Source organism: Camelus bactrianus, chromosome 3 (assembly GCF_048773025.1).
Source record: "Camelus bactrianus isolate YW-2024 breed Bactrian camel chromosome 3, ASM4877302v1, whole genome shotgun sequence".
NCBI lineage: Eukaryota > Metazoa > Chordata > Mammalia > Artiodactyla > Camelidae > Camelus > Camelus bactrianus.
In genome coordinates this window covers 22,609,644-22,637,596 of record NC_133541.1, presented here as the reverse complement: position 1 = coordinate 22,637,596, position 27,953 = coordinate 22,609,644, and the positions used below count along the sequence as shown (strand labels likewise).

Genomic DNA, 27,953 nt, shown 5'->3' with positions numbered 1-27,953 from the left:
TTTATACCTCATCCTGGTCAAGTAGACATACAATGGTAAATAAACTGAATAAACTGACTTTCTTTAAAGATTTTAGCTTCTCTCAGAATATTTCATGTAGCATGGCAGGATAAGGTCTGTGTCTTTAGGACTGGATCTTAAGTGAGTATCTGTATTCACATGCTTGTTCTACCTCATTTGTCTTTCCATCTAGAATTGGAGTTGACATGCCTGTTAGACATATTCCATTTATCTGTCTGATTGTTATTTGTCATTTTATCTGTCTAGCAATCTACTTTAATATGCATCTACTGGGTCTTCATATATCATTGTTCAGCCTCAGAATGCTTGCTATGTCCTATTTCATTTTTTCAATTCCTTCCCCATCTAAAAGATTTAATGATTTCTAAAGTAATAGCAATGGATGAAATTTGTACTCCAACAGGCTTAATCTGATAAACTTGAGACTATAGTAGTGTGTATTTTTCCTTTCTTCTGATTATTTAATTGTGCTTGAAACATTATGCATGTAGATACAATACTGAAATTAAGAATGACTGAATTAAGTATACACTTACTCTAAATGTTTATTTTCATTGTAACACATACTAAAATTTTATAGGCCTACTAAACCTCAAACAATATGTTATGGCATGATAGTACCATATCTAACTGGTTCTTCATATCAAATTCACTGGGTATAATACAGTGTTTTAAACAGCATAACTTTTATCCCCACTACTTACAAGATTCTAAGAAGCTGATATAAGCACATTTAGTTGAAGCAGGAGCAAATACTTGTAATGGCTAGCTTGGGCAATAGACCCACTGGGGCGCTTAACTCTCCTCCAGTGATGATTTTACAGCCTTGGGTAAGATACTTAAATTTTCTAAAACTCAGTTTTCCCAAATAGAAATCACAAAATCACAAAATTTGTCTCAAATTGTCACCATGAGATTTCTGTTTGATATATATAGTTCTTTGGTATATATATTTGTATATTTTACAGATATTGGACATAAGCAGCATTATTCTATAAAGATGAAAAGGGAAGTAACTACTGAGATCTTACACTTTGCCTGGAGGCACTTAGCAAAGTTTGCTGAAATTTGTGTGGTGGGGTGTTGAATAGAGAAGAAGATCCCCAAATTTGTATAGGAGTCTCTAAATTTTGATCATGTAATATACGGTGAATATTCAGTGTGAGTCTCCATGAGATTGACAGAAAAATTACCTTGAAACAGTGAAAACTGCACAGTGTACTGGGATATGTAAAAATTCCAAACAGGCAGTCAGGAAGCATATTTGAACACCACAGACATTTGGTTAACCTCCTGAAAGGCCATGCCTAAGGATTAAGGTAACTCTAATGAGAGGTCTTATAGTCCTACCCTAACTAGGCTAAGAACAAATATCCAAAAGATAAAGCAATTAAATTAAATCAGCTACCTGACCCTCTCAAAAAAACCTTAAAAGACAATAAAATTCTTTCTCAACATTACAGCATTTACAATGTCCAGCATACAACAAAAAAATTACTAGAATTGCAAAGAAGCAGAATAATGACCCATATTACGGAAAAAAATAGTCAACAGGAAAACAAGTAGAGATGCAAAGTTGTTGAAATTAGTGTCAAAGGATTTTAAACATTTTATAAGCATGTTAAAGAGAGTAAGAAAAAAATGAACATAATGAGAGGAGATACAGGGAATTTTAGCAGAGAAATTAAAACCATAAAAACAAATTAAATACAAATTTGATTAGAAAAGTCAATATCTGAAATGAAAAATTGACTGAATGGGCTTAATTGTAGGCTAGACACTAAAGATCAGTAGACTTGAAGGCAGATCAAAAAAACTATCCAAATTAAAGAAAACAGAGGCAAAAAAGCTAAAAAAGACGCAACCAGAAAAGTATCATTGGTATCAAGGAAACTTGCATTTCTGTAGTTGCAATCTTTGAAATCTAGAGCAAAAATAAATATTTGAGGAAATAAGAGCTGAAAATATGAATATGAAAATATCAGTGGATTCAAGAAGCTTGCCAAGTGCCTACCAGGGTACAAATCAAAGGAACCCATACCTGGGGACATCATAGTCAAATTGATGAATATCAAAAGTATATTAAAAGAGATTAAAATCATCAAAGAAAAAATGCATGTTAAACACAGGTGAGTAAGGGAGAGCATAAGAAATACCATTTATTTCTCTTCTGAAACAATCCATTCTGCAGACAATTAAATGGGGTATTAAAATACTAAAAGAGATGTTTAAAAATTCAACCTGGAATTCTATAATCATTGAAAATATCTCTCAAAAATGGAGGAAAATAAATAGTTGAGATAAACCAGTGCTGAGAAATTCACTACCAGGAGACCTGTATCACTAGATACACTTAAAAGAAGTTATGATAAGCAAAGTCATAAATTTCTTTCAGCTGTGACAAACTGAAACACACTGCCACATAGATTAACAAAGAGTAGAAATGGTGACTATGTAAGTAAACATAAAAAATTTTTCTCTTTATATTTTTGTTGAAAAGGATGACTGCTTAAAGGAAAAATAGTAACAATGAATTTTAAGATGTATAACAGAAGTAGGACCAACATGTATGATAAATTAAAAAGGTGTAGGAGAGAGGTAAAAGGAGATGATGTTATAAGATTTACATAATACCTGAAGTATAATAATATTTACTGATGCTAGATTGTGAAACGAATAAGAAGCATATTGTAATCCCCACAGCAACTTTTTAAAATAATGCTAAAAAATCAATAAAGTAGAAAGATAAAATTACTTAATCCAATAAAAACAGGTAAGGAGGAAAAGAGAAAACTGAGACAAAAAAATAAGAAGCAAGTAGAATAAAGTTATATCGTCAATTCCAGTTATTATAAATCGACTAATCACCGAAAAAATAGAGATCGCCATAATGAGAAAAGCAAGAGTCAAATGCATGCTGATAACAAAATGCATGTTTTAATAATACAGTTTAAAATGAAGAAAAATAACATGCTATTATGAATTATAGGTAAATTAATGCCAGAAAATAGACTTTGGACAAATATATCTAGTTATAAAGAGGGATATCTTATTATAATGAAAGAGTCAATTTTTCAAAAATAAATAACAATCCCAAATATGTATATACCTAATAATGGAGTTCAAATTATATTGGAAGCAAAACTGTCAATTAGACATATCTCAACCTATAATTATATTTAAAATGTAAGCAGTCCTCTTTCACTAATAGATAGAATTAGTAGACTGAAAACCTAACAAGACACTTACCTATTACAATACCTAAAGTCCAAAAAGCTGACACTACCAATTGCCATTGAGAATGCAGAGCAATGAGATCATCATTCATCGCTGATGGGAATGCAAAATGATGTTAATTTGGAAGACAGTTTGACAGTTTCTTACAAAGCTAAACATAGGCTTATGTGTGATCTAGCAATCATGCTCATAGATATTTATCCAACTAATTTGATATATATACAGAAGAAAAACTTTTGAGCATTTAGAGCACCTTTATTCATAATCTCCAAAATTGCAGGAAACCAAGATGTCATTCAGTAGGAGAATGGACCTAGATTCCAATTTTAGATTCTAGGAAAGGCAAAACTACAATGAAGGTAAAAAGATTTTGGTGACCTGGGTTTGGTGGGGAGATAGAGAAAGATGAATAGATGAAATACCTGGGATTTTCAGAGCAGTGAATCTAGTTTGTATGGTACTACAATTGTGGATCCATAACATTATGCATTTGGCAGAACTAAAGAACTTTATAACACCATGGATAAACCTTAATGTATGTAAATTTTTAAAAAATCTTAGAAGTTGGGGACACCAGAAATGTAAAAAGTGACAAATTAATCTAACTGCATTACAAATATATGTAACAACTGTCTTGAATAGGGTGAGGAAAATAGTGCTGACCTAAGTAACTTTGAAAAGAATTGGAGTCTGTAAGTCCAAAGGCAAGTAAACTGCACATAAGCAATGTATACTAACTGATGAAGTTGCTTTCCTTGAGGGTGCAGGTTAACAATATTGATACTCCATTCATGTACACCAGACTGAAAATATTGTGTAAATTAATGGCATATGCTGGGAGCTAAGATTTTCTCTCTTAGAATGGAAATTTACAGATAAGCAGGAGCAAGAGGCTAATATGAGCGGTGGAGTAATGAATTCTAGTTGGAAACATCAGAATGAATTTATGCTTAGCTTAATGTAGATACAGATGGTTACATACAGAAGTATATGTAGATAAGTGAAAATACAGAGTAGTATACAAGCATATATTTCCACACTTTTTCATCATTCAAGAAGCAAAGACTGCAGTAGCAACAAGTATTCCCAACACCCAAATCTTGATTCCTAATACCATTCTCCAATAAAAGGAGCCAAGACTCCTTGGAGAAATGGCTGATTTAGTATTAGTACCCATAATATACAAAATATAAAAGATGAAAATGGAATATATTATTTTAAAAAATTGACTCACCCACCCACACACATTTATGGGAATATGGCAAAGATTCACAGTTGATGCAGCTGAAAGAACTCCCAACATCTTGAGCATAAAATAAAGCAAAATTGCATAATGACCTCAAATAAAAATATTTATGAGTCCATACTGATATGGATAAATGATTTAAATATATAAATAAATGTGTGAGAATAAAATAATCTCATGTGTGAAAAGTTCAAATAACTTATGTATATATATATATTCTGCCTTCAAGGAGATTGTACATAAATCTCCCCACTTCTTAAGTGTGGACTGGCATAGTAACCTCCTTTTGAAGAGGACAGTACAGGAAGTGAGGAAGAAAGAGAAATGTCAGAGTGGAGAAATTTGGCAAACTCTACCTCAGCCATGTTATCAAGGTCAACACAAATAGAGATAATCCATGTTGATAGTATGTGCACTTATCATGATGTGATGAAAATAGTACTTTACCTTTGTGGTCTTCCTCCCTAAACACATAACCCTAGTCTATCATGAAAAAACTGTCAAAGAAATGACACAACTGTATCTGAACAGTCCTCCTAAAAACTGTCCAGATCAACAAAAACAAGGACAATCTGCAAAATTGTCACAAGTGAAAGGAGCCTAAGGAAAAATCACAATTAAATGTAATGTGGTATCTTGGATGGGATCCTGGAAAAGAAAAAAAGTCACTAGGTAAAAACTAAGGAATTTGTAATAAGCTATGTATTTTAATGAATAGCAGTATGTCACTATTGGTTCATTAATTGCAATAAATGGACCATAGTAATGGAAGGTGTTAATAATAACAGGAGAAACTCAGTGCTGGGTACAAAGAAACTTTTTGTATTTTCTTTAAAATTTTTCTATAAATCTAAAACTATTCTAGTTTTAAGAATTTTTTTGAAAATATCAAAAAGAATACAGAAGATTTGTACATATATTATCAACCAACTTAACCTAATTTCCTTGATACAACACTACATCTAAAATGTGCAGTATACATATTTTTTAAGTACACATGAAACAGTCACCATGATAAACCATATGCTAGACTTACCTCAATTAATTTAAAATTATAGACCCATACAAATGCATTCTCTGGCCTCAGATAAATTACATTAGCAATAAAAAAAACAAAGCTATCTTTAAAAAATTCAAATGTTTGGAAACTAAGAAACTATTCTAATGTACACAACTAAGAAACCATTCTAATATAAAATAACAAGAGAAGTAGAATGATAATGAAAATATAACTTACCTCAATTTTGGGATGCACAGTCTGAGAGAAAACTATATATACCAAAAAATCAATGTATTAGAATAAAGGAAGATTATAATAAATGATATGGACAAGATAAAAGCAGATGTCAATAAAATATACAAACAATAGAGAATATCAATTAAAAATCAGATCTTCAGACACATCAATTAAAATTTAAAATCCCTATTTAGACTGAACAGTTAGTGAGGAAAATATATATCCTTATATAGCAATGATTAATACATTATCCTTATATATTAATTTAATTTATGAGTAATTAATAATAAATGATAAATTATTATTATTATTTCAGGATTAATATATATTCTTAAAATATTCCCACATAGCAAATAAGTAACAGTGCAGTGTATAAAATGCAGTATATACCATATTTGTCTTATCCTAGAAATGCAACTTGGTTTTACATTTGAAGAACAATCAATGCAATTTACCACATTTACAAATTAAAATAAACAAAAAAAAAAATGATTATCTAATAGAATTTGAAATCCTTTGACGAAACTTAGTACCAATCTGTGAGAACAAATTTCTGCAAAAGAATTAAAAGAATTTCCTGGATATAATAAATAATGTCTAAGAAAAAACTACAACTATTATTCTAATAACTAGAACTGAATATTGGACTGAACACTTAAAACTGAAACAAGGTAAGAATGTTCTCTTTCATGTTTTCTAAATAGTATTATATTAGAGGCCCCAGACAATGCAAGAAGGCCAGAAATAGAAAATGAAGGTACGCGGATTAGAAACTAATGAATAATACATTTTTTGTAGGTGACATAGAGAATGATTAATCTAAAAAATGCCTATAGATATAATAAATAAATTTAACAAGGTTGTAGGTACAAGGCTAGTATATAAAATTTAATTACATTCTATTAAAAACAAATGGAAAATATAACTTAAAAAATATATTTTTTACAATAGCATTAAGAATGTAAAATTCTTAAGCAATCAATTTATTTCTAGTTTCAATAAAAAATCAAACACAATTTTTAAATAGCTAAAATAAAGAAAACCTTAATTAATGAAGAGACATACAATATTCACACATTTGATGACTCTGTATTACTAAGATATCACATAGTGTTGTATAGTTTGAAATAATCCCAATCAAATACAATGTCCTTTTTTATAAAAATTGACAAACTGATTCTAAAATTTCTATGGAAATGTAATGGATCTAGAAGAGTAAAATTCTGTTTGGGGGAAAAAAAACAGTTTTCAGGGCTCACACTGCCTGATTCAATCACCTGATGTAAGCTACAACTGATAATACGGTATACCTGATGAGAATAGACATATAGATTAATGCAACTGAATAGTGAATTAAGAAATAGATGACCCCTTCATACTCGTATATTCAATTTCTGAAAAAAAAATATAACAACAGTTCAGTGAGAGAAAAGATATTTTCACTAAACCATTTTGGAGGAAGTAATTATCCATGTGGGGAAAAATAAACCTACCTCACAGTTTCAAAGAAGGACTGTGAGTGTCAATTTGTAGCCAGAACAAAAAATGTTTCCTGGAACTTGGAAAATTTGAAAACCATGTCTCTTGGAACTGTGAAGTCTGAATATCCATTACCATCGGACCACAACAACATGACATAAGTAATGTCAGGCAAGAACCATCTGTTTGAAAGTTGCCAACCCACAAGACCAGAACAAAAAATAATTTGTTCTTTTAGACCAATAATTCATGAGGAACATAACTGGTTACTCAACAACAGGTAACTGAAATGGAAGAATCCTAATACAAGGAGAAAACAAGAGAAAAACAACAGCAGCAACAACAAAAACAGTTGCAAAGAGCTCACACACAAAATTTTAAACATGGCAGGAAATAACCCATAATAAGGGCATTCAGACAGCACAGATGATTAATGATCTCAAGAACCTATGACAATAGATAATCTGAAGGAATGCATATTATGTAACAGGACTATGCTAGATGCAATAAATCAGAACGTCTTTGTATTTTACTTGGGAGATAGAATTGTATCCTAATCAAAGTTGAAGCTTCTGTGCATTATGAACAGTGCTGGATATACCTTATAAGGAATGCAAAATGTATGACCTGAAGTGAAATAATATTTAATAAAACTTAGTATCATTTATATTTAGAAGCCAAAAGAGTAACCAAAAGTTCTTATAATAATCTCATTAACTTGACTATACCTAGTAAGTTACTAGTAATTTGTTTTATTTTATAGCAATAAACTATGCTAGAATAACCATTATTATGTATTTATATTGTTTGTCATTAACTTGTGTTGTTTTAAATTATCCATTGACTGAGAAGAGCAGACTAGCTTGAGATTATAAACACTATTTATTACATTGTTTCTTGAGAAATAATATTCTGAATATTAGAGAACTAGGTTATAAACATAATTAAACGTGAGAATTAATTGTGTTTCATAGAAATCAATTACCTTATGTGAACAGTGTAAATCATTTAAACTTTGTTTTTCAATACAACATGTATATTCAAAAAGCTCATGATTATCCTCTATGAATAATAATTAGATATATTTTTAGTCAAATTACCTTCTATATAGAGGAGTGCTAACGTTGCTAGTCTTCACAGTGAACTATCAGTTCCAGGTCAGGTTGTAGCTGAGCATCTGCTGTGGCCATATGTTATCACAGTAGATTGCCACCAGGTGAAATTTGTTATGAGACACACCAAATTCTAACCACTATCACAGGAGATACTGTAATAAATAAGGCTTTCCCCTGCTTGGCCTCCCAGTCCCAATGGGGGAGATAATTCCACATTTCAGCTAATATTGTTTTGGTTCCTGCCATGAAGCTGGAAAATATTTCTTGCAGTATAGAATCTCCCACTGGCATCTAGAAAGTGAGTATAAGATTAAAACTCAGAGAAAGAATTTATTCACCATGGGGAAATATTTTTGTGGACTAGAAAACAAAAGTATCAAGATGACAGTATTTTCCTTGTATTATTTTTCATGCTAGACTGACCCTAAGTTTCTCACTTTCAGAGACTCCCGAAAGAGTGATTAGATTTTTATGCTATTTTAGGGCACCCAAGCTAGTTTAGCTACCTTCTGTATAGCATGAACATCCTCGATTCAGTAAGAATCTTTCAATTCCTTAAATTCTTAGAAGTTTTATATTTTACTTAAGCTGTTGTGTCTATTTTTCATTAATATAAATCAGTTTATTTGCTTTTAAACAGAATAAAGTCTCAATCTTTTATTAAACTAAGTATATTAGAATATATTAAGATAGTATAAAAAGTGCAGCATTAATATATTTACCACAAATAATTTTTAAGTAAATGTAAGTATTTATTTTTCATATTCAAGTTTTCAAACAACAGTTTGGTGTAGATTAGGAATGCAGAAATTCAAGTGTGAAAAACATCAGCATAGTTAAAAGAGACTATATTCAAATAGATTAAGTACACTTTAGCATGTTACATTTGAAATGTGTATAAAAACCATGTACCTGGGTATTAAAATAACATCCACTATATTGCTTATCCTTAGGAGTTAAAGCAATTCCTAATCTGATCACCTAGAGAAAAGGAAGCTTATAATGTTTGTATCAAATTTGGGAAAATGATTTGTGGTGTACAGAATTCTAAGACATCTCAAGTTTTCTGCCCCCCCCCCAGTATGTGTACCCTATGTAAGCTCCTACTCTTGAAAAGTGAACCTTTGTATATGATGAAATGCCATCCCTGTGGTTCGATCACCAATCAGTTAATTTTGATTTAATCAAGAGGAAGCTTTTCATGGATGGACCTGGCTTAGTGAAATGGGCTATTTAAAGGAAAGTGAAACATTAGAAAGATGCCCTTATGTTGACCTTGAGGAAGCCAACTTCCGTGCTATGGAGGCCATAGGCCAGAAAACAATGGATGGCCTCTTACAGCTGAAACCTCCACCCTAGAAAATTATAAGGAAATGAATTTTTCCAGTAACAAACGGGTTTGCTTACATGGCAATAAAAGTAGAAAATTTTTATAGAAGAGGAAATGAATTTGGGAGGGCTGTAGTAAACAGAAAGTGTATAGCTTTTCATTGGCTGAGTCCTTGCTAGGAGAGAAGAAAAGTCCTTCTTGGTGGCCTCTGCTGTCTTCGCAGGACTCAAGAGCCCCCTCTTCTGCTCTCCCAACTGTATTTAATTATGGTTTCTGTTTATTAATTTTTTTCTTATCTTTCCCCCTTTTGATCAAGATCTTTCTCTGAATGCATTGCTGATCAAGAGTCAGGTTTTAGTCTTGGCAGCTTTTAGTCCCTCAGTGCCTTCCTGAATCTTTTTTGGGCATAGTGTCTGATGTCAGAGGGAAGATGCACAGATTGGAATCCTACTGAGGTCACATACTGATTAACAAAGGAAGGGTAGGAGGATGAATGTTCAGTCACTTTTTGTCTAAAGCCCATGTGTTATGGAGATCATAGACATTGGAGATTATCTGAAATGTAGTGTCATTATCAAAGGTTTGACAATAAGCTTCCAATAGGCCTGGGCCAGATATCTTGAGAAAGCTGTTTTATCAAGTAACATCTGCTTCAGTTCTGGGAAATCCTTACTTTCAGGTCACTACATGATTTTCAGGTCTAGGCAGGGTCTGGTGCTTTCTTTGAGTGTGTTGCTTGAATCCAAGAGTCTACTGCTTGAAGTTTTGTGACACAAAGATTGGTTAGCAGTAGCTGATAGGGGACTCTCCAGTGGGGTTGAAGAGAGTTCTTCTGGAGATGTCTTTTCCAGTACACTTGTTAAAGTACCTGGTCAGTAAAATGGGTTCCTTGATCACTATGAAGTTCAAGAGGAGTTCCCATGTAGGGAAGTTCTAATAGAACTTCATCCACAGAAGAGGCAATAATCTGTATACAAGGGAAGGCTTCAGTCCAATATGAAAACAGACCATGACTAAAACATATTTATATTTATGAGATGGAGGGAGTTGTATGAAATCCATTTGCCAGACCTCAAATAGCCCATTAAGCAATTTAAAATGTTAGGAACAGTATACACAGACTTCCTTGAGTTATACTCCAGACTAGTGGGACAAGTGAGATAGACACTTTTCTGTGGCCTTGTTAATGTTTCCACACCAATATCCTTTTACTCATGCCATTATTTTGTCAGTAAACCAGTAGTTTAATGCGTGCACAGTGGTGAGGAGTGGGGATTTTAGAGTCTCTGGGAGGACTGAGTTGTTTTTTTGGTCCAAACCAGAGCTTAATCTTTTTATCAAACCAACAATTGTTGAATTTCCAACCTTGTTTTTTCTGAGGCCAATTTTGAGCTTCTCTAGCCAGTTTTTCTAAGTTATCATTTGGGGAAACATCTCTTTGGATCATGACAGAGGTTTGGTTGTTGTTGGTTCCTTTAAGGATAACATCCCTTGTGGAAATATCAGCAAGGTGATTCCCCGTAGCTGCCAGAGAGTCAAGTTTAGAATGCCCTGGAATCTTGATAATAGCTGAAGTGGCAGGTAAAAGCATTGCATCTAGTAATTCTGAAACATAGGCACCACTTTTAATTTTATTTCTGTCAGAAGTAAGGAAGCCACATTACTTCAACATTCTAAAAACATGAGCTATTCTGAAAGCTTATCTACTAACAGTATAATCTTTGGTTGTTTCATCTTGGTCATGAAGTGCAAGCCCATGTAGAAGCATGTAACTTAGCCTGTCTGGCTGAGGTAGACATAGGCAAAGATGCTGCCTCAGTAACATCAAAGGGAGTTGCAGTAGCACATCCAGTACAGTGTTTGTCATTTTCATCTTTTAGACAAGAACCATCAGTGAACCATAAGAAGTCAGCAATCCCCAGAGAAGCTTCCTGCAGACCATCACAAGGAGTCAGGGGGTGACCCATTAGCTTGGAGCAGCCTGAGAGACTTTGTCAGTGATGGAGGGGAGAAGAGTAGCAGGGTTAGTGTTGCTACAACATAAAAAAGTTATATGAGGAGTGGTTAATAAAAGGACTTCATAGGAGGTGAGACAGCTTACTGAAAAATCATGAGTGTGGTGAGGATTCAGAAGATCTTCTGCTACATGCGGTACAAAAGTGGTTAAAGGGGATCCCACAATGATTTCCTTGGTAGTCTTAACCAAAAGAGCAGTGGTCAAAATGGCTCTAAAGCAAGAGAGATATCCCCATAACACCGGGTCCAACTGCTGGCTATAATACCCAGTGGGTTATTGGTGGTCCTTGTGTTTTTGAGTGAGAACCCCAAGGGCATTCCCTTCTTTTTCATATACAAAAAGGGGAAAAAGGTAATCTGATCGTTGAGATGCTCATGGGCAGGTGGGTTCATAAAACTCTCCTTTAAGTCCTTGAAAGCCATATTGTCTGGTTCTTTCCATAAAATAGGGTAAGAGTTATTATTGTTTAGTAAAATGTACAGAAGTTTGTCCATAATAGAAATATGGAATCCAAGTTCAGCAACAGCCAGCTAGCTCAAGAAAATCTCTCACTTAGAGCTTAGTTTGGGGCTTTGGAAAACTTAAGACACCATGAAGTCATTCTGGATCTGGGTGTAGCCCTTGTTTTGATATCAGATGCCCTCAATGCCAAATGTGGATTTGGACTAACTGCAATTTTTCTTTGGCAACCTTATGTCCCTTTAAGACTAAAAGCTTTAGCAAGTGGATACTGTCTTCCTATGAAGAGGGAGAGCAAAGAAGCAAATTCCGCATATAATATCAAAGTAGAACCTCTAGGGAACTTTATATCATCCAGATCAGTCTTCAGGATTTGCAAGACATTTTAAAAAGGACACTCAGTAAGATCCTGAGGCATTACTGTCCAGGTGAATTGTTTTTCTCCCCAAGTGATGGCAAATAGATATTGACTAGCTTCATCACCTTTAATACTAAAAAAGTCACTGCATAAATCAATTACAATGAAGAATTTGCTTCCAGTGGGAACGGATCTTAGTAATATATGAGGGTTAGGAATGATAAGGTGTCAAAGAATAACAGTCCTGTTCATTGCTCAGAGACCTTGAGCAAACCTCTACCCTCAGCCTTTAGGTTTTCTCACCAGCAAAATGGAAGTGTTACAGGGGTTAGTACAAGGGATAATGAGGCCTTGTGCCTTGTAATATTCTATTATGGACTTTATGCCTTGAAGGGCTTCTTTTAGGGTATTGATTAATTCTGAGAAGAGGTTGTTGAAATGCACTATGAATTTTACCAATATCAATTGGAGACTTTGTCCATAAAGAAGATGGTAGCTGATTCAGTAGGGACAAATGATGAGTGTTTCCAGAATCTGCTCTAATGCAATCAGAGATGGAGCAAATAAGAGACATCGTAAGGTCATTTAATTCACCAGTTGGTTACTTTGATGGCTACTGTCAAATTCTAGAATTACTTACCCCTTTTCACAAGAAAGAAAATTCCACATGACACTTCTGTAAGAAGTCTTGGACTAACAAATGGTTAGAAGCAGAGGAACTAAGGAGAAGGATGTGAATCTCTCAAAGCACCTAAACAAAAGGAAATAGAATCAGAGATTGGAACCTCTTGAGGTTCATCAGAGATCCCTACTATTTGAACTATTTTAGTACTTCAAGGAAGGGACTATTTTTTAGTAGTGGGTTGAGCTCCTAGAATGTAGCTTCATTGTCAGTTAGGAGTGAAAGACATTCAGTCCCAATCTAGAGACATGTTTCTCTGAGCCAATTAAAAGGAAGGATTGGGAAGAGCCCCTGTAGTTTCTTGGAACCCCTTCATTAAGAATTGAGAGGATGTTGGAAGGACTGATTAGAGGGCTGAAGGCACCTAAAGTACTTAAATGTGTAACAGTCTCTTTTCTAATGTTCTGGCTCTTTGCAAGAAGAGCATAAACAAGGAGGGTTTTGGTTCCATTTAGAAGCCTCATTTACTGGAGTTGAAGATTAAGAATTTCGGTGGCCCTTTTTTGAGGTGATTCATCTAGAGTGTGAGAGATTTGGTTTGCCATAATCTGGAGTGGATATAGTTTCCCATTCCATCCTGGTACTTTTTACTATAAAGGAAAGGTCCTGGTTCAGCCCATTAATAAATATAGACTTAGAAGCTCCCTGGGTAGGATTAACCCCTGAAGGAAAACCAGACTTCCCTTTAAAAGCAATCTGAAGTTGATTGTAATAATCATGAACAGGCTCATCAGATTTTTGTGTGCAAGCCTGAATTTTGTTCCAATCAACAGGTTTTAGAAAATCCCTAGGAATTGCTCAATGAAATCACTTAGAGATTGCCCAAGCCTGATCATATAATAAGTCAGTGGGCTGGTCTCCCAGTTATAATTCTAGAGACTTCTCAAGATTTTCCCAGTTAATGATTTTCATCCAGTCCTGGGCCTGGCCTTCACTGACAAGCATATGAACTAGCTTATGTAAGTCAGAGAAACCAGATTAAGTTTGAGTGGCTGTATTAAATTTGTCAGCAAATATGTGAGGCTCTTTGGTTACTTTGGGAAAATCTTTGACTATGGCTCACGGTTCAGCTTCAGTGCAGGGAATATAGGAAATTAGGCTTAGTCTCTGGATTCTCAGAAGACTTACTTTTAAAGGGAAAGTTCCCTACAAGTTCAGAGGGAAAGGGAGTAGGGAGAGTTTTAGAGAAAAATAGAAGTTTGGTGAGAGATTAGCATGGGGGATTTGAGGGTATAGAGGAGGCATAGGTGGCAAGAAGGAAGGAAGGAAGATGGCATCAGAGGTAGAGACTGGCCACAAGGAGCCCAAACGAGAGAGACAAGATGATGCCAGAGGCTAAGCCCAAAGACCAAGAAGCCAGGGAAGAGCCTGAGACTTCAGGAGCCCTTTTACCTTTCTTTAATCATTTGTTTTTCTCACATAAGATTTCTCATAAATCATAATCGTTTGTTTTTCTCACATAAGATTTCTCACTCTTAAAATCTTCTTTAGTAAGGAGGCGATTTTAGGTTTCTGATAACATTTAGAAGTCTCGAAATATCAATTACAACAAACATTCCTATTCAATTTTAGGGATATTAAGTTTGGGGATTTCAGAAGTTCCCCATAATGACTATTGATAGTCTAAGTTGCTTTTGGTCAGGTTAGCCCATTTTATTTAGAAAGGCACATGAGGAAGGAGCACTATTTTTAAACATAAAACCAACCAGAGTCCCTGCAGTGGAGGGCACCCTCAAAATATTTACATAATCGGAATCCCATTTCTGAGAGGTTTTTCTCTAGAGTTAAAGAACACTTTTCAAATAGCTCAAACAGCTTATAACTCAAACAGCTTGCAAGCTAATCCCAGCCAATTCTAAGGAAACAGCTTGCTCTGAAAAGAGCCATGCCAAAGGCTTTTCAGCCAATTTCTATACAGTAACCTCTATTCCATAGGAATAGGCCAAAGGCTGGACAACTGGAACAATTTTAGTGAAGCAGCCCCTGTTCTTAAAGGAATAGGCCAAAGGCATTTTCAGCCAGATTTGATTGAAACAATCTGATGTCAAAGTCAGACCAAAGTACCAAACCAAGTACTCACATGCAGAGCAAGGAAGGCCTTAACCAGAAAGACAGAACCTTAAAATAGATTCTTAATAAAGCCTGGAGAGCTTCAAATGCAAAGAGGGTGTGAGCTTGGATCCAGGAGAAAGAGCTGCTCCTTCAAACTCCAGGGTCAGTGAGAAAAGCAGTGAGCAGCGGCAGACTCAATTGTATCATACCTATTTGCTCACCAGCCCCGGAGCATTTGGGGGTCTTCCCTGGGCCCTGTATGGACCACAGAAATGTTGATCTGAGACGAATAGACTGTCAGATACTTCTGCAGGAAAGGTGAGTTTATTCAGGATCAGCAGAGAATTGCAGTTTCACTATGCAACTACAGCAAATCATGTATGATTCCCCGAATGGCAATGGAAGGAGAATGCTTTCATAGAGAGAAACAGGAAATTGGGGGTTGGGGAGGGCTCGAGTAAACAAAGAGTTCCTGGCTTTTTATTGACTGAGTCCTTGCCAGAAAGGACTTTCTTCTTCTTGGGCCCTGCTGTTGTCACAGGACATGGGAACTACTCCTTTTGGTCTCCTGACTGACTCTATTAAATTGCTGTTTCTGATTATTGGGGTTTTCTTTTTACAGTGCTGTACATTTGGACAGCATAAAGTCTGTATTTTGAGGTTGAAATGTAGTAGTTGGATGACTAACACATATATTATATATTATACATTATATTCATGTATTATATATAAGTCCTCTCTGGGAACAAGATATGTAAACCACCTAATAGTATGTAAAATGAATCCTCCCTCTCTCTTTATATATAATATATGGGATAACTGTTGAAAATTCAACAGTTCAAACTGTTAGGCTTCTTACGTATAAGAGGAAAGATACTTGCATGTCACCCAAGTCAGAAGGCAGGAGAGCACCACTTTGGTTGTGGAGCCAAGAAGTATACGTTAGAAATGTCAGCTACTTCTTAACTGCCAAGATATCGCTAAGCAAATTAGTTAATCTCTCAGGGCTTCAGTTTCTAAATCTATGAAGTGGGGATAATACTGATTTCCTCATGTTAGTTCTTTGCAGGATTCATGAATTAGAATATGTAAAATCTTTGTTTCTCACACATAGTAAATGCTTGTGCTTTACTCTATGTCAGGAAGACCAGAAGTGCAGTTATAAAAGATTACTACAAATGTTCATTTTTTTGTTATTTTTAGCACAATACTACCTAAATTGAAATAATTATTCTAAAAAATGTAAATTCTAAAAATGAAGTGTTATGTTTCATGTGTGCTATGCTTAATTTATGCATTGCTTGGCCAGATATATGATTTGTCAAGGTAAAGAAGATGATGTTGATTTTTAATCTAAAATTAGCAACTGATTTGTTTTGTTAGCTTTATTCAGCATTGTATATAGTCTTATTTTCCCTTCTAGTTATTTTGCCTGTGTGTCTTTTAACAACCCTATTTAGTTTTATCATGTTGTCATATTCACAGTTTGCTTGGTTGTTTATAAAATCGCCAAACTGAGTTTATCAAAGGAATAATGAACACTCCATATGACATTCATTATTTTGATTTTCAGTAAGTAGAGTAAATTGAATCCACAGTTTGTTACTCATTTCACTTTGAAATGAAACAGGTAGCCTTTCCAATAATTATTCTATCTTTCTATTGACAGTAACCAGTCTCTTACATGAATATCAAATAAAGTTTCTATTTCATATCCATGATTATACAACTGTATCAAATGCAGACATCAGGTTATTAATCTTTACTATGAAAATTAGCATTGAGCAGTTCAACAGAGAAAGTACCTATCATCCCTGTGGGAGGCAGAATAATGCATTTCCTCACCCCAGGGTATCCACATCCTAAACCTAGGAACGTGTGAATATATTCTGTTACATGGCAAAAGGTAATTAAGTTGCAAGTGGAAATAAATTTGCTAAGCAGCTGACCTTAACATAAAGAGATTATTCTAGATTATCAAGATGGGCCCAATGTTACCACTTAAAAGTGGACTAAAAATGCAGAAGGGGAGATTTTAATGACGCAGTGTGAGGGGGATTCAATCTGCCCTTTTGAATTTGGAGAAAGGGGGTCTTGATCCAAGGGAAATCTCTAGAAACTGGAAGAGACAAGGAAACAGATTTCCCCCCAGAATTCATAGAAAAGAACTCAGTCCTACCAAGCTCTTGATTTTGCCAGGGGAAACCTATGTCAGACTTCTGATCTAGTGAGCTCTAAGTTACTAAATGTGTCTTGTTTTAAGTCACTCTGTTGTATCTGCTATACCAGCCACACACACACACACACACACACACACACACACACACACAAACTAATATGATGCCCATCTTCTGGGGGGTACCCTCCTTACTGTCTCATAGTCCAAACAGACTGGGTGCAAATTGAGCACCTATGACCACATACAACACTTGATTTTCAGCCAGTAAATTTGGCAGAGGAGGAATATCTCGCGAGCCTCCACTAAAGAAAGATTACTAGTTTGACAACCAGTCTACCAGCAGCACTGTGTATAGTGATTGATGCCAATTTTATAAAATCCCAAGTAAATTCCTTTGCAGGAAAAATAAGTTAGCATAACATATCACATGAATCTATTTAACATACTTTGATAGTTTTCCCAGTAATTTTAAATTTTACTCAAATTGTGATAGACATCATACAGTTTTCCATTTTCTGCTTGACAGCTTAGAGGGTCCCTAGATACATTGCTCACAATGTTTATTCAGGGGATAGATAGGTAGGTAGGTAGGTAGATAGATAGATAGGTAGATAGATTTAAGTTATATATAATTTAGCCTTTTCAAAAAAGAAGAGAAGAGGCAATACTTTGGTTTAGTTTTAGAAATATATAGCTGTGTTCACTGATGAATTTGCTCTCCTTAATTGGAATGTGCTTTTCCTTCCATCCTCTCACAAGAACATTCTTGCTTTGCTTGCCAGCATTTGAAGAGCAATGAAAGAATTCATAAGTTATGAAGGAAAAGGAAATTCCTCCTTACAGTTGTCACATTATCTTTCTGGCCACCTGGCCAATGCTCTGACAGAAGAGAGACCAGTTTAGTTTATTATTTAAAGCTGAACACATCCGTTCTTCAAGAGAAGCCTAAGAATCTAAAGGAAGTACCTCACTGCAGGCCAGACATTACTGTGACCGTGACTCCATGTTTCATTAGTAGTAAACTATTCTCATTTCAAATGTCTTTTTATGCTAAAGCAGCAGGTTTGTTGAACATAAAACCATGGAGAGAAATTGTGACATATTTAAGGATTTTTACTTTTCATCATTATAACTCTTGAGAGTTATTTAGTTTATTTTCAGAATGACAATGTGGTCCATATTAGAAACAGCAACCTAAAATGTGGCAAACATTTTTTTTAAGTTTTACTTTTAAACTTTTTTAAAATAGTTTTTTTTCATCTGTTAGATAAAACACTGATTTATGAGTAATTATTTACATTTTTCTCCTTTATCTTCCTTTCCTTCATTAAAGAAGCACCGTTAACTCACTCCAGAATGGGTGGTATTGCTTCCTGTTGCATTAAATGCGGCATACAACATGGAAATGACACATTTAAAACTTACAAAATGGTGGTAATACAAACAAGTCAACACACATACTATTTACCATGTGAAGGCACTGTTCTAAGCATTCTTTATGTGTTACTTCACTTAATTGATACAAAAGCTAGGAATATCTTGCTTGCATTTTATATAGGACAGGTTAAGTAACTTGTCAGAGTTGCATAGTTGATCTGATAAGCATAATAATCTTGCTAATAGGGAACTTTTCTTTTCTGTGCTTTTATCCAAAGCTTAGGTTAAAATTAATTTGGCTCTTTGGTTGCAAATAACAGAATAAATTCAAGAAAGAAAAGGCAAGACAGTAAATGTATATATGTATGTGTATATATATATATATATGTATATATACATATGTATATATACATATATTTTTTTTTAAGGGCATAGTGGCATCTCATGGAACACAAGGATAGAAGGTCCTAAAGAAGGGATTGGAACCATGCAATAAGAAGCACTTAAGAATCACAGTTCCATCTTTTACTTCTGACCTTTCTCTTCTGCTGCTTTAGTCTTTCTCTCTCTAGACTAGTCTTTTCTGTTCCCTTATCTTCGTGGTCAACAGAAGCTAGCCACCATTTAACCCTCATGACCTAGGTCTTTTCATTCCATGACCAGTCTGTATGAAGCTTGTCCTAATTATACATTCTGAGAAATATGCTAAGAGGTTAGATTGGTCAAACATAGGTATCCATCTCTGTCAAACAGTTCTATTGTTAATAACTTCACTTTGAATTACCTTGAACATAAGAAGTAGAGGAGAGATAGTTGACTAGAAAATACCGTAATTTTGGTAACTGGAATCTTCCAATGTAAACTAATTCAAGTACATGTGATACCCCCAGTGAGAAGCTGATGATCTCTTGCTATGCAAATTACACGACTAGACCAAAGAACTTCAAAACTAAAATAAGAAGCTTTTCATTGACTACCACTCCGTTTCAACGCGCGCGCGCACACACACACACACAGAGAGAGAAAGGCTGTCCACAGAGAAACTCAATAATGTGAAGAAATATTTGTGTGATTATATTAAAACAGTGTGTATGTATATTTTACTTGATTGATGTATACTTTTGTAATGCATTTTGAAATAAATATCACCAACTGTGAACAAGCAATTTATTAAAATCCAATGATTCTTTGTTCTCTATCCTTTGTTTTATGAAAACTCTTGATTTCTTAAACAAATTCCATTTTATATATCCATGATAAAAAAAAATCAGGTATAATTTGAACAGCCAGTTATGGTACCTGCTTCTAGCACATTTCCTGCAAAGATACTTCTTGAAGCTTACTATGAAATAACTAAATTCTGCATAAACATAAATCTTATGGATTTGGGGGCTTGCAGCACACTCTAGAAGGCTCTCAGTGGCCAAAAATAGTACTAAGCTTATGGAAATGGTAGGGTTCTCTGTAGGGTGGGAATATGAATAGGTGTCAGTACCATCATGAGAGAAGACAATGGCCATGGGATAGTTCCACATTAGTAGCACACCCTTGATCGCAGCAGAAGGAAATGAACGTTCTCTCTGAGAGACAGCATCATTAACTTAGGCCCCAGGTTTCCACAAATTATGAAGTGCTATATAATGGACTCACAATCAAATATCTCACACACAGACACACACACAGTCACCCTGAATGAGAATCTCTGGGGGCAATAAAAGCAACAATAGATTTAGACTCTGATCAATGTTGACATTTCAAGAAATAAATATAAATTGATTACCTTTAAACTACATGAGAAGAAAAAGGTAGAAGAATGAAAGTGAGCCAGCAACAAGTAAATAAGTGAAAATAAAATATAGAATACTTGTATAGATTATAATACCATTTAAAAATGAAAAATTAGTAAAATGAAACAATATATTGTTTAAAGATAAACATGTCATAAAATATAAATAAAAAGGCAAAGTGGATGATTTGTTTAAAATTCAAGATGTTATTACCTCTTGACTGGGAAGGAGGCCAGCAGGGATTTGCAATCCTGAATGAGGAAAGTATCAGATGGAGAGAGTTAGAGTTTGTTATAGTAAGGTTGCAGTTCTTAAATTGTCTTCAGGTTCTCAAGTACTCTTTCATACTTTGTAACTTACTTGCATGCCACAAATATTTATATATATATATAAAGTAATTAAAAATAATAAAAAAAGTTTTAAGGGGATATATATATATATAGGCTAATATAAAATTAAATACTGTTTTATAAACTAACTTTAAACTTTGTACTTTACGGTATACAGGAACACATGATCTAAATCAGTGTCTCCCTGGGAGCCATATATTCCTGAAGGTCCCCCATATTTCTCCTCCTTTTCCCACTGCTCCTCCTCTCTCTCCTCCTTTTTCTTGGTGGTTACTGTAAGAAATTTTTAAGTGGCTGCATTTACTTCAATTTTAAATTAAGTTAAACAATGTAGTATAGTTTGCATTATTTCAGTGGTTACCTTAGAGCTACATAGTTAATTGTAACTATAATGGCAACATTATAGAATGAATTCAGTAGGTGGATTTACTTTATGATTCGTTGAGTGAACAAATCATTTTACTTTTTAATGATTTCAGATTAATGAGAAAAGAATGGAGGTCAAGGAAAAATAAAATATTCTTGCTAAGCCAAGGCCATGGGACCTCATGGCATGCTCAAATTATACAGCAGTTTGAATAACTAAACCAAAATTGATTCCAGAATGGAATCATCACATACCTGAAACTAGAGTAACTATACTGAACTCAAAAAATCCATGCTGGTGTGGCAACACTGTTCTTATATTTAAAGAGTTTATTTAATTTCAGTAAAACATTATCTGCCACATTACATTCATTTATTGTCTAATTTCTCAATATTTTTATGTAATTTAAATTTCTTTAGTAATTTTTGTTTTTTTAGTTGTATAAGTGATACAATAATTACTAGTTTCATGTTTGTGTTTATTTAATTAAGTTTATGATTAAATAATTTGGCATCATTGAAAGACTAGTTCTGTAAAATATGACTAATATTTGATATTCTTACCCACCATTTCAGCTCACTGCATTTTGCTTGTTACAGACAAGATATTCATGTTTATTTTTATGAATTGATGAATGAATGAACAAATCAGCAAATAAGAGAACAAATCCTGCAGGAATCTATTTTATATCTCAGCATTGCCCTCATTCAACAGAAAATGTGTTCTAGGATCCTAAACTGAAACTGATTGTCTCTTCTGGTCTATGGCCTGATTCTTTCATGCTTCCTTTAATCTCCTGATGGTTTCTTGCTCAGATGCTTCTTATAAATGCATCTGGATATAATTAAGATCCAAGATGCCTTCTGAAGCCAGTGTCATTTCACTATTACATAATAAAGTTTTTTTTAAGTATAATAGCTTAACTTTGAGTCTAATACGCAGTAGATATGACATTCCAAAGATGAATCACCATTTGAAGAATCTACAAAGAAAATGTAAAGTAATTAAAACCAGTTGATTTTACTGTTTTGGATCCTCTCACCTCAAGTATGTAAGAGATGAGAGAAAGAAAGGAGAAAGGGTTTTGGGGGAGAAGATATTAGGAGGAAAATATTTTTGAGTAAAAATATGATGTGATATTCTTTCCCCCTGCTTCTCCCTCTCTCTGCTTAAACATTCATGTAGGGTGCAGACCCGTACAGGGATCTATGGAATGCTTAACACGTTACGCCTTCATTTGGGAGGGAGGGTGGACTAGGATATGACTCCCACCTTGGAACTGTTGCAAAGAAAAAAGAATTAATAACTCCTTGAAGAGTGATGCTATTTGGGGGTTGATCTACATACACTCACTGGATATAGCCTAACAGTGGATGAATGCTTGTAGGATTCTCTTCCTAGCTGTTGTAAACTGTGGAGAAAGCAAGCTGTCCTGATTTCTGTCTAATAGCGCCACCTGGAGTCACGGAGGGAACAAAGCAGCAAGAAGCTGCAGGTGCATATTCAGAGTTCTGGCAAAGGACTACTTAGAATAGCAGTCAAAGTAAGGCAGGGGAAAGGTGGTCTGCAGGGAACCTTAGAAAAACTAAGAAAAGAAACACTTGCAAAATATGTCAGGCACCCAGAGCTGAATGATGATTCAAGTAAGAACTGTCCTTACCTTGAAAACATCATCTAGAAAAGAAGGCAGGGAAAAGAATTGTTTATGAGAAAAATTTAGATGAATACATAGAAAAACCAGCGATACCCATCTTCAATCTTCAGAGCATACAGCCTGAAACATGCTGGTGTTAATAAAAAGTCTTAAAAATATACTGATAAGTCCAAATTCTGAGTAGTGATGAATATCTTGGACCAAACATTCTAATTACTGAATTGTGTTTGTGAGTAGCAATTTAAAGTATACCTAGAACAAATTTTATCTAAGAATGAGCAGGAAAGCCCAGACAATTACCTTGCTAAGTATATTTTAAAGGGGCAGTGGGTGATAGAAGTAAATTTGCATTTTGGATATGTCAAAAGGAGTTGTTCAACTTCCAGGTTACATACGAAAATGTAAAACACTGTTTAAAAAGCTAATTCAGTTCTCTACTCTACACTGTCAAAAACAGGGGGCTTGTGTTCTTTGAAAAGGTTGCATTTGGCTTTATTTCTGTTTCCTCTATTTCTTCTGCATTTATTATCCAAATCCTGTGTCTTGACAAAATCTGAGAGTGAGGGCAATCATCACTCTCATAAAAATTCTGTTTCTAAGAATAGATATGAAATTTTAACAAACTTTTGTTATTACAGCTTAACTTTTAAACATTTTAATAGTTAAATATTGAACGCTTAGTGTTATAACAAAGAACAGCAGTTTCCTCACTGTCATCTGTCAGATTCCTGTTGTAGACACTGTAATGCACTCTTGAAATATTATTTAGATTTTCATTTTCAGCTAAGGTCAAGGGAGAAGCAAGTTTTTTTTTCTTTCCTCTTTAATGGTGAGAGTCTAAGGTTAAGTTTTATCTTCTCTTTAACTTAGGGATTTGGACATGGTGAGATGCAGTTTCATTTAAGCAATATGACAAGTTGAAGCTTTATATACACTTGGAAAAGAGGCCTTCTAAATACGTTCCCAAACAGATTTAAGGCTGTTGTTTTCATCTGTATTTTGTTTTATTTTTTTATTTTCTCTACTTGCTGCTTTACAAAATCACCTGAGTACTTAGCCTTAGGTGTATAAATTTGACAGTGGTGCCATTTAATTGTTTTTCAAGAAAACAAAACTTTTGGATTTTCAACTGTATTTCTACTTTCATTGTACACCCACTAATTTTAGCATCTTTACTGCAAAAAATGTAGAAGACATCTTTACAATAGGTCTCATGGAAGAAATGCACAGATTTTGAAGATACAGCAGTCTCATATTTCATCAGCAGCTATGAGCAATTGAACAACTTCTTATATAAGTGGGCATCAGTTGTTAATGAGCTCTGCTGTTTTAGTATCACTATTTGCAAAGTAACGTATCTAAGATTTCTGTTGCTCCAGCAGCCTTTTCACACTGTAGTAACAGCTGTTACATTTTATTTGAACACTTTGTGTAAATATGACAAGATACAATTTTTTTTTCCATGCTTTAGCCCATGTTTACTTAGGGCTAAAAAATGAGGAAGATAGGTTGGGTTTCCTGTTGGCTTACAACTGGTATTTTTATTTTTTATTTTGTTATGGTAAAATTGTTTTATGAATGCTTAAGTGCAGCATGTAAACAAAATAATATATCATATGCTTTTGATGCTTGGATTTGTCTTAATCATATTTATCTCATTGTCAGACGGTAAACTGATTTTCCATCCTATAAATATTCTTTTTAATCATACTGCCCTGTTGTTAGTTGAATAACATCTCGAAATCTATCATCAAGCAAGTAAACAGAAACTTACTTAAGTTAGTCATAAATCCATGACACTGTCGGGTCATAAAAAAGTCTTACTCTACATTTCATAATATCTGATGTGTAATAATTTTAAATAGCACAGTTTATTATATAACTAACATTGTACAAGAATGTATGTACTACTACAGTAATTTGAACAAAATATTGTAGTAGCTCATGGGAATGAAGAAGAAAGAATGCATTGGTGATGAAAAACTTTTGAGGTAGGAGATGTTTTAATTTGGTCAAAGAGAATGAGTAAGAATTCTCCAGACTAAAAGCTATAGAGCATTTTAAATGGTTTGGCCTCTACCCTTCCTCTTTTTCTCCCTCTTTTTTCCCTTCTTTCTTTTTATAAGCTGTACCATTGGTCTGGGTTTTCCAAAGTTTCTAGATATCCATGAATAACTAGAGATTATCCCTTAATGATATGGGCGTGTATTATGAATATCAGGCACAGTGTCTCAAAAAGAACATTGAGTATTCTCATTCCTTTTCATTGACTATAAGAGAATCTATTTTTTAAAATTTACTATACAGGATTCTTTTTTTAACATTTTTTATTGATTTATTATCATTTTACAATGTTGTATCAAATTCCAGTGTAGAGTACAATTTTTCAATTATACATGAACATATATATATTCATTGTCACATTTTTTTCTCTGTGAGCTACCGTAAGATCTTATGTATATTTCCCTTTGCTATACAGTATAATCTTGTTTATCTATTCTACATTTTGAAATCCCGTCTATCCCTTCCCACCCTCCGCCCCCTTGGCGACCACAAGTTTGTATTCTATGTCTATGAGTCTGTTTTTGTTTTGTGTTTATGCTTTGTTTGTTTGTTTTTTGTTTTTGTTTTTTTTTTTAGATTCCACATATGAGCAATCTCATATGGTATTTTTCTTTCTCTTTCTGGCTTACTTCACTTAGAATGACATTCTCCAGGAGCAACCATGTTGCTGCAAATGGCGTTATGTTGTCAGTTTTTATGGCTGAGTAGTATTCCATTGTATAAATATACCTCTTCTTTATCCAGTCATCCATTGATGGACATTTAGGCTGTCTCCATGTCTTGGCTATTGTAAATAGTGCTGCTATGAACATTGGGGTGCAGGTGTCATTTTGAAGTAGGGTTCCTTCTGGATATATGCCCAGGGGCGGGATTACTGGGTCATATGGTAAGTCTATTCCTAGTCTTTTGAGGAATCTCCATACTGTTTTCCACAGTGGCTGCACCAAACTGCATTCCCACCAGCAGTGTAGGAGGGTTCCCCTTTCTCCACAGCCTCTCCAGCATTTGTTGTTTGTGGATTTTTGAATGATGTCCATTCTGACTGGTGTGAGGTGATACCTCATTGTAGTTTTGATTTGCATTTCTCTGATACTTAGTGATATTGAGCATTTTTTCATGTGCCTATTGATCATTTGTATTTCTTCCTTGGAGAATTGCTTGTTTAGGTCTTTTGCCCATTTTTGAATTGGGTTTTTGGTTGTTTCTTATTAAGTCGTATGAGCTTATGTATTCTGGAGATCAAGCCTTTGTCGGTTTCATTTGCAAAAATTTTTTCCCATTCCGTAGGTTGTCTTTTTGTTTTACTTATGGTTTCCTTGCTGTGCAGAAGCTTGTAAGTTTCATTAGGTCCCATTTGTTTATTCTTGCTTTTATTTCTATTGCTTGAGTAGACTGTTCTAGAACATTTTTGAGATGTATGTCAGATAATGTTCTGCCTATATTTTCTTCAAGGAGGTTTATTGTATCTTGTCTTATATTTAGGTCTTTGATCCATTTTGAGTTGATTTTTGTGTATGGTGTAAGGGCATGTTCTAGCTTCACTGATTTACATGCTGCTGTCCAGTTTTCCCAACACCATTTGCTGAAGAGACTGTCTTTATTCCATTGTATATTCTTGCCTCCTTTGTCAAAGATTAGTTGACCAAAAGTTTGTGGGTTCATTTCTGGACTCTCTATTCTGTTCCATTGGTCTATATGTCTGTTTTGGTACCAATACCATGCTGTCTTGATGACTGTAGCTCTATAGTATTGTCTAAAGTCTAGGAGAGTTATTCCTCTTTCTTTCTCTTCAGTAATGCTTTGGCAGTTCTAGGTCTTTGATGGTTCCATATAAATTTTATTATGATTTGTTCTAGTTCTGTGAAATATGTCCTAGGTAATTTGATAGGGATTGCATTAAATCTGTAGATTGCCTTGGGCTGTGTGACCATTTTAACAATATTGATTCTTCCAATCCAAAAGCATAGGATATCTTTCCATTTTTTAAAGTCTTCTTTAATTTCCTTCATCAATGGTTTATAGTTTCCTGTGTATAATTTACATGACTCTTTATATCACAACTGAAATGAAAATCTCTGGTGGCTGTCATTTTGTGTCCAAATCCTGGTCTGATTAAATATCAGTTATGTGATTTTATATTATTTTCCTTCCGTTAACAGTGGAAAATAATGGCATTTACTTGATAGAGTTGTTGTTATTGTAGCCTTAGTCCCTGCTGTCATGAAGAAGCAGGAAGCCAAGAAGGTGGTAAATCCCCTATTTGAGAAAAGGCCCAGGAATTTTGTCATTGGCAGGACATACAGCCCAAAAGGTACTTCACCCACTTTGTCAAATGGCCCAGCTACTTTGCCTGCAGCTGCAAAGGGCTATCCTCTATGAGCAGTTAAAAGTGCCTTTTGCAATTAAGCAGTTCACCTGGTTAACCAGACCTTGGACTCCAAACAGCTACACAGCTGCTTAAGCTGGCCCACAAGTGCAGACCAGAGACAAAGCAAGAGGAGAAGCAGAGATTGTTGGCGTAGCCTGAGAAGAAGGCTGCCAGCCAAGGGGATGTTCCCACCAAGAGGCCAGCTGTCTCCCCAGCAGGGGCTAATAGTGCCACCACCTTGGTGGGGAACAAGAAGGCACAACTGGTTGTTATTGCACATAATGTGGATCCTATTAAGCTGGTTGTCTTCCTGCCTGCCTGCATCATCAAGTGGAAAGCCAGGTGGGGGCGTCTAGTCCACAGGAAGATCTGTACCACCCTCGCCTTCACACTAGTTAACCTAAAAGACAAAGGAGCTCTGGCTAATCTGGTGGAAGCTCTCAGGACCAATTACAACAGATATGATGAGATCCACCCTTACTTGGGGGGCAATGTCCTGGGGCCAGCATCAGGGGCTCTCATTGCCAAGTTGGAAAAGGCAAAGGCCAAAGAACTGGCCACCAAACTGGGCTAA

At 34.7% G+C, this 27,953-nt stretch overlaps 1 pseudogene; it reads left to right on the top strand.

Annotated features, from left to right (window-relative positions):
* The first annotated feature begins 782 nt into the window (after nucleotides 1-782).
* On the top strand, nucleotides 783-27,953 carry LOC105069460 (large ribosomal subunit protein eL8 pseudogene; annotated as a pseudogene).